The sequence below is a fragment of the Grammomys surdaster genome, unplaced genomic scaffold, assembly GCF_004785775.1.
Source record: "Grammomys surdaster isolate TR1022 unplaced genomic scaffold, NIH_TR_1.0 188, whole genome shotgun sequence".
NCBI lineage: Eukaryota > Metazoa > Chordata > Mammalia > Rodentia > Muridae > Grammomys > Grammomys surdaster.
Window position 1 is genome coordinate 11742463 of NW_021604633.1, and position 8829 is coordinate 11751291.

At 36.7% G+C, this 8829-nt stretch overlaps 1 protein-coding gene across 4 annotated transcripts in view; it reads left to right on the top strand.

The window, feature by feature from the left end:
- Agmo (alkylglycerol monooxygenase) overlaps positions 1-8829 on the top strand; it is a 309056-nt gene that overhangs the window by 10319 nt on the left and 289908 nt on the right. The gene's annotated exons all lie outside the window — the stretch shown is intronic.

The following is an 8829-nucleotide window of genomic DNA, read 5'->3' on the forward strand; positions in this document are numbered from 1 at the left end:
GAGGGAGGGAGGGAGGGAGGGAGGGAGGAAGGAAGGAAGGAAGGAAGGAAGGAAGGAAGGAAGGAAAAGAAAAGAAAAAGCCTGCAATAATCATAAAAAGTAGGTGGGAAATGGAAAGACAAGATATGAGATCAGTAGATTGGACCATACATCCTTCCTAAGCAAATATGATCGGAGGAGGAGGAATATGGCCCATTGCTATGCATACAGCTACGTATATGTATGTGTATGTGTATGTGTATGTATATGATGTATATATATATATATATAATACTTCATATACAAGTGTGTGTGTGTGTGTGTGTGTGTGTGTGTGTATGTATGAGCCTTTCAAATTCATACATTTAACCAAACTATGAGTGTGTTAATTTTTTGGAACAATTTGAAGTAAATATACAAGCTAAAAATATTATATATATATTGTGGGAAGAGTCAATGTCTTTGAAAACAATTAGTCAGCTCCTGACATCACTTCCTGACTATAAATATAAGAGGATACTCCCAAGTCAGACATGATTAAACATAAAAGTATGGCAAACTATTTATACTTTAATGCAAAGCACTAGTTTTCCTCATAGAATAAGCATATTGGTGATTTATCTCATACTTTGGGCAATAAGTACTACTGTCAAAAGACTTTCAGTCATTCAATTTAAGAAACCTTATAATAGCATACAGTTCTATTAGATGTTCTTGTTTGAGAAATCTGCAAAATTACATACTCTGTGAAGTTGAAAAAACTCAAAATATTACCAAATATAAAAAATTAAGATATGTTTCTTGTGAATACCCTTAATTAAGACTGATAAAATTTTCAAAAAATCATTAAAATGTGAATCAAGGCACTTGAAAATATGCTTCATATTAAAAAATATTGAACTGAATCCAGTGGAAGAGGACGACATAAAATAAATTGAAAGCCTTCTGGAAAAGCATTCAAAACCTTCAGGGTATGGAACCTAATCACAAGTTCAAAGACTTGTGGTTTGTAATGGAAAGTTAGTAGGAAAAAATAAATTATGTAGTTAAATATGTCACCCCTCAATGTGATATCTGATGTGAAAATTTATGCAGAAAAGTAACAAAAAGTATTAGAATAGTTTTAGAGGATCTAAAAAAATAAAAAAATCGTATAATACAAAAACTTATAATTCCAAACAAAATAATTATTTAGATCAATTTAATTGAAAAACTGTTTCAACTATTTCAAAATTCAAATGCCGTCTTTTCATATAGGAAACAAAAGTAAAACGCTAACTGTGTAGTTATTTCCCTTTTGCTATTTTCCATAAAATGAATGATAATATATTCCATGTGTATTAAAATGATATATGTGAGGAAACAAAACTTAAGCAAGTTCAACTTGTTGCCATTTCCTTAATAAGCCTACAAGATGCTGGCTTTCTGCTTTGTATTGTTTTGCTTAGTTCGTCTCACATGTGGGGAGTTTTTTCTTCTGTTTAGATGACAGTGCTCTTTTAGGCAAAAACATTTATTCTCAGAACATTAATTTTCTTTATCTCAATGTCAAGAAAGCATAGTTGGAAACTCAGAGTGTTAGAATCGAATAATCCTTAAATTAAAAGTATCTCTCTGAATGTCTCCACTCCATCCAGTAAGGGCGCTATGTTTACGCTTTGTTACTCCTTTAACTGTACGTCTAGTATGACTGAAGAGGTCAAGATCCTTTGCTGGAGTTCTGTCTGGTCCGCTGTGATCTCAATGATACAGTCTATTACTTTTGATTGCAATTTTCATTCCATTTAAAGAATGAAAGGACAGGAAACGTCTTCATCACAATAAGAAGCAGTGGAGAAATCTCAAACACCACAAAGCACAGCAGAAAGAATCATCAGATGGAGATGTTTATTTCGGGGTTGGGGGGATTAGAAACACAGGCACACACAGAAGACACAAACCCTCTATGCAAATCTGAGTGGGTACTTGGCAATCCAAACATCCAGGCCTTTCTGGAGTCTGGGTTGTTAAAAGACTCTAAAGGATGTTCCTCCTTTAATTTTTGGTTGGTCAGTTTAAAGAAATACAGTACGGTTGGCTGGCTTCCTACTTTTATGTCACATGTCCTGATCAGGCTTCACACTTCTTGACTCAGTGCATAAGCCTTGGGCCTGATGCTGGGAGACAAAATTCTACAAGGCCTTTGCTTTAAGCTGTCAGCTTAAGTCAGACTGCCTCAAGTCAGGATGAGGAAGAAGCTGGCCATCTCAGAATTTGGCTACGTTTACTACCGAGCTAAGCTAAGTAATAAACATCTCCCTGTCTGTCTACCAGGAAGTCTATCTAATTCCTAGTCAGTCACTAGCAGATGGGAGCCTGAGATGGAGGAGGGTTAGTCTGGGCTACATGAAGAATTAATTCTAGGCTCGCCTAAGTTACATAGTGAGATCTGTTCCAAAACAAAAGGAAAATATATTACAGATGAGTTTGCTACTTAAAAAAAAACCCAGGAATAAAGCTTCCGATAGTGTTTGTAATTTTTTATCTTATTGTGTGTGGTGGTTATATGAATGTGCATCTTATATCTGTAGAGAGAATCCTGGTTTCCTGAGACCACATCTGCATTGGTCATTGTGTGCTGACAAAAGAAAATGCTTTGCAGGAAGTTATTTCTGAGCAAGGAGTCCAGTCACTTTAGGATATCTCCTTGTATATTAACTTGCATTTCCATAAGATATAACCTTGAATGTTGTCCTCAGGACCTATCCTATCTCTATAAGACACTAATCTCTTTAATAACTTTAGTTGTTTCCAAACTTTTCTTCCCTGGATCTTTAAGCTCACTAGCAGATCCTTCCTGGCCATCCTTTACATCTTTAAAATATCTTCCTGCACCATATATTTTTTTTCTGGCATTGTTGATTGAGTGACAGCTTTAAACAGTAGCCACATTACAGCTTGACAGCTATTCTGTCTTGAGATTTTTCTCTACCTCCCGTGTCAGTCCATTATTAGTGATTTCTGCCTCAGTCAATGCTCAGAATACAGGCAGAATGAAGCCCTAGAGTATTATGCCCAAGCATAATTCAGGTGATTTCTGATACAGTTCTGGAGAGAATGCTGATTCTCTTCTGAAATGTCATTATCTGAGCCTCTCACCTGGTGTCCTGATCTTCCCAGTCCCTATTGGAATGGCACACTTAGCCCTGCTTACAGAATAAGAAAGGGGTTTTTCTAATGCTGTATTCTCATCTCTTCCACACCGCCCCCCCCCAACCAGTTTATCACTGCAGCAGCTCAGCTCCTCAATACCCACTCTGGTGCTCATCACTTTCCTTGTTATTCTGACAAAGTATTTGATATAAGCTTAAGGCAGGAAAGATTTATTTATTTCTCAAAGCTCAACAGTATAGTCCACATTGTTGGATAAGCCATAGGACTTAGAAATTGTTTTCTTTTGTTACAAGGGTCACTAAAGCACCTGTTCCTTCTTGTATTAGTTTCTCCCCATAATTAATAAGATCACTTACATTGCTGCCAGTTTAGCTCGTCACAGGCACCTAAGGTAGCTTCTTAATGCCACATATACTGGATCGTTCTGCTATAGATTAATGCTGCCAACAATTCAACTATTATAATGACAGAGAAAGTGTCAATCTATGTAGTGAATTATAGAACTAAATTTTATCCCCCTCCAGAAATCCTATGTCTCTTGTAAGTTTGCTTCTCTTTTACTTGACTTCAGGTAAAATGACAACTAATTCCAGCAAATTAGCCAAGTGTACTTCTGCTTCAGGGTCTTATCGCTTACTGCCTCTCAGGTGTTGTGCCTCCATTTCTCCAGAATCCCAGGGCTTCCACTCTCAGAATGGTTTAGTTGCATGATCAACTAAAAGAAGTACTCTTGATCATTCTATAAAAATTCTCAACACCCATGCCAACCTCACTTTTAAGAGATATGAGCCATTATAGAGTAGGCCAGGGTACATTACTCCGGTTGTAGGTTATTTTATTATTGTTAATCATTCCATTCGTTTACATCTCAAATGATATCTCACCTTCCAGGTTACCCCCTCCACGAAAGCTCCATCCCATGTTATCCCACTTCCCGGTTACCCCTCTGCTACCCTCGCATCCCACATCTGCCTTCTCCCCTTCCTTTTGCCTGTATGAGAGTGCTCCCCCACCCACCCACACTCTCCAGCCCCACCGCTCCAGAATCCCCCTACTCTGGGGCATCAAACCTCCCTGGGACCTAGGGCTTCCCCTCACATTTCTGTCAAACAAGGCCATCTTCTGTTACATATGTATCTGGAGCCATGGATCCCTTTAGGTACTCTCCTAGGTTGGTAGTCTAGTCTCTGGGAGAACTGGATTGTCAGGCCAGACTATATTGTTCTTCCAATGGGGTTGCAATCCTTCTCAGCTCCTCCAGTTCTCTGCCAGCTCCCCTACCAGGTTCCCTGAGTTCCATCTGATGGTTGGCTCCAAGCATCTGTATCTGCATTGATCATTTGCTGGCCAGATCTCCCCAGGAACTGCTACACTTGGTTCCTGTCGGCAAGCACCTCTTGACCACAGATATGATGTATCCCTAGGTGGGGCCGTTTCTTGGTTGGCCCTTCCTTCAGTCTCTGTTTCAGTTTTTGTCTGTATTCTTCCTTTGGACAGGAGCATTTCTGGGTTAAAAAACTTTGAGATGGGTGGGTGGCCCCATCCCTTGACCAGGGGCCATGCCTATCTACTGTAGGTGGTCTCCGTGGGTTCTACTTTCGCCTTCTCTGCACTTTATGGCTAAAGTCAATCCCATTGGGTCCTTCGAACTTCACATTTCTCTGGTGTCTGGGACCCTCCAGTGGCTATCCCCAGTTCCTCATCTCCCCTGCTACCTATTTGTATTCGATTTACTGATCCTCTGTATCTCTCTCACATGTCCTCCAGATTCTAATACTGCCACCCTTATTTCCCTTCCTCCTTTCTCCCTCCTTGTGCCCCTCTCCTTCCATCTCCCACAATAGTACTTTTCTCCCCTTAATGCAGGACTAGAGCATCCAACCCCTGGCCTTCCTTCCTTCAATGCTCCATATGGTCTGTAGGTTGTATTGTGAGCTTTTGGGTTAGTATCCACTTATTAGTGCGTACATACCATGTCTGTTCTTTTATGTTTGGGTTACCTCACTCAGGATGAAATTTTCTAGTTCTATCCATTTGCCTGTGAATTTCATGAAGCTGTTGTTTTTAATCATTGTGTAGTACTCCATTGGGTATATGTACCACATTTTCTGTATCCATTCTTCTGTTGAGGGACATCTGGGTTGTTTCCAGCTTCTGGCTATCATAAATAAGGCTCTATGAACATAGTAGAGCATATGTCCTTATTATATGTTGGAATATCTTTTGGGTACATGCCCAGGAGCAGTATAGCTGAGTCTTCAGGTAAAGCTATTTCCAATTTTCTCAGGAATGGCAAGACTGATTTCCAGAGTGGTTGTACCAGCTTGCAATCCCACCAGCAACGGAGTAGTGTTCCTCTTTCATCCTTGCCAATATCTGCTGTCACCTGTGTTTTTGATCTTTGCCATTCTGACTAGTCTGAGGTGGAATCTCAGGGTCATTTTGATTTACATTTTCCTAATGACTAAGGATGTTGAACACTTCTTTAAGTGTTTCTCAGTCATTTGAGATTCCTCAGTTGAAAATTCTCTATTTAGCTCTGTACTACACTTTTTAATAGGGTTGTTTGGATCTCTGGAGTCTGCCTTCTTGAGTTCTTTGTATATTTTGGATATTAGTCCTTTGTTGGATGTAGGGTTGAAAAATGTCTTTTATTTAGAGTGAATTTTAAAAATATAAAATCTGTCGATGGATTTGAAATTTATGATATCAATTTGCCATGAATATGAAATTTATATTACAACTGGCACACACACACACACACATAATTTTATGAACTTCTATTTCGTGTGCCTAAATAATGCATTTAAGCTGTTTTTCTGTTTTTGTAGGTTTTAACTCACTTAAATATATGTATGTCTTTAATTCAATGTATTCACAGGAAAATAAACATTTCTGTCTCCTTTCAAGTGAAAATTACATAATTTAAAATTTTCTCATCAGCTCAAGCCAACCCTTGTTATATTTTTGTTACAATGTTTTGTGTTTAGATTTCAGATAGATATTTAAAAATATTGAAAGACTTGGGGGTTAAGTCCATTTTGATTTCCATATTTTGCCTGCTTTCTAGTTTTATTTTGCTTCATTTCAAATTAATCACTTGTCACAAATGCATTCCTAATTCACAGACTAAAATTCTTTCCCAAAAGCCCATGAAAATTACTTGAAAATGAGTTTTAAAAATTCGTTCTTCTCTTATATTAAAAGGTAATTTATTTTTGTCTTTTAAACTCAAACATATTGGTATTCCTTCCAAAATTTAATGTTGTGTGGTAGGCATTTGTATATAGAATACATATAGACTTTTTGCTTCCTCATATTCTCAGATAGGGATAAAAGAAATTCCAGAAACTGATTTTTAGTTCCAGCTCGGAGTTTTGATCTGCTCGATGCATTGCAGAAGATACATGCTCTGTGATATTAGTGAATCACACACAAAGAGAGGCTTGGACAGAGGCACAGATATATTAATTAATTAATTAATTAATTAATTAAATCAATGAATCCCATCTTGTAAGTACTCTAGCTCATTAGTGAGGACCTTTCTCTTTCTTTAGAAGCATAGAGAAATTGTTGGGAATCCAGTCCTTGACAGTCTTTGGTGATGTCCACCATGGTGATAATGTGGCATAGGAAGTGACTCAGAAAGAGAATTTCACTGACAGCACACAATAAGCTAGTAGGGAAGAGACACCAAAGAAGACAACAGAGGTCTTTGAGGCAAGATGTTTGGGTGAAGGCGGTGATGGCTCAACCATATTGACAACAAGGATTTCAAATTTTAAGTTTTTTTAAAAAAACAAAGAAGCATGGGCAGATATATACCTTATCATAAATCAGAAATGGCTATGTAGGCAAATCAGTTTGCTTTTTTACTAAATAAGTGTCATTAGGAAAACTGAGTAAAAGGATACATGTAATTTGGTGAAGAAGAGACACTGGTGAATGATAGCTAATGAGGATGGAGATAACTATAACTAAAGGCAGGCTTGATGTAACTAAAGGCAGGTTACATACTCCATAGCTGAACAAGGAGTGCCTTGGGCAATGGCACAGATTACTTACAGATTAACTACCTGACATATTTTTAATGCCTGCCTCTGTGATGTTACAGAATGTATAAAATCTAGAAAATTTCACCATAAGTAATTTAGAGAAACATTTATGATAAACTCCCCCAATACTTGTCTGTAAAGATGAAACACTGAAGTCAAAATAAGTTGGAAGTTTATTCAATCGTATGTCACGTTATGTATTTATTTCCATTTATATACTTTCATGTTTTTCATAATAAAGTAAAAAATGGATTTAAAATTAAATGTGGAAAGTGAGGGAGATGTGTTGCTGCTTTTGCAGAGTGTCTAGTTTAGGGTCCCAGCCACACGTGGTGGCTCACACATGGTGGAACTTGACTCTATCTGTAGATGCTTCCAAGTGGTTCTGCTTCAGGTCAGTGATTAATATTTAAAAAGATTAATAGGTAATTTTATCAATGCAGGCAGTGCATAAAGCAACCAGTTGGCAAGTATCATAGTCTAGCTTTCATCTGACTAAAGTTTGAATACAGGACTGCGAGGTGAGCAAGTGCCTTAACTCTATTTCAGTTTGGTAACTTGCTAATAATTTTGATAGAGATCATCTTGTTTTCTAAGATCAAAGATGAAAATATATAAGAAACATTTAAAAAACTGTAGCAAGAACTCAGTAAAGTTAGTTAATTGTCGATCTTTATTAAAATAACAAATTTTCAATATATAAAGTACAGGACTATTTCTGATCTGAATATAGTAAATAGTTTGATGTGTTAATATGCCTGACTCCAGGGAAGAACTGGACCCATCAGCCATCCTTTAAGATTTCAAAGTAACAACCTTTTCAATATGGGATTTTTAGAAACCCTAAAATGATTTTTTAAAATTGCCTTTTAGTGTGTGTGTGTGTGTGTGTGTGTCTTTTGTTTTAGCTCAAATATTTCTTCTTTTTCCTTGCCATTATAAATTAGAACAGGAATACAGACATGCTTTAAGTATGTCAAAGAGATGCTGATATATATTACTAAACTTCAATAAATGAACTATAATAAATGCATTAGAAATATATAGTTATTTAATTAAAAATAAAACAGACTGTATTTATATCTTTCACTCTAGCTGTATGTTTGTGTCTTATGATTTCTGACCATGTGGACAAAGCAGACAATGGTGATAAAATTCAGAAGATCTTCAGTATATTTTGCTTAAAAGAAGTGATTTCTGTGAGTTCAGAAACTTCCCTTAATCTTGCAAGATTAATATACCAGAGCTGAACTCTCAATAACTATTACTATGTCCATTCTGAAATCAATTTTTAATACTATAAATTTCATTCAAGTTGCTTAATAGATCTCCTCAAATATAATTGGTCTCAATTATCTTGAAAGAAGGATTGTTATTTCAAAATGCTTTCTGAAAATAGTAAACATAACCCAGAATGATTAGGAGTGCTAATCAGGACAAACATGAAATGTCTCTGATTGCTTGCTCAAAGCTTCTGTTTTATGGAGAAGACAATTCCCTTCAAACCATTCTCACCCAGCACAGTTTTTACAGGTTTCTTAGTTAGGGATCCAGCTTTAGTCAGTTTTAATTCTCATCTTGAACACAGATGTAATGTATCTACTTTCCCTAATTACAAATATTATTCTTATGAAATTACAGA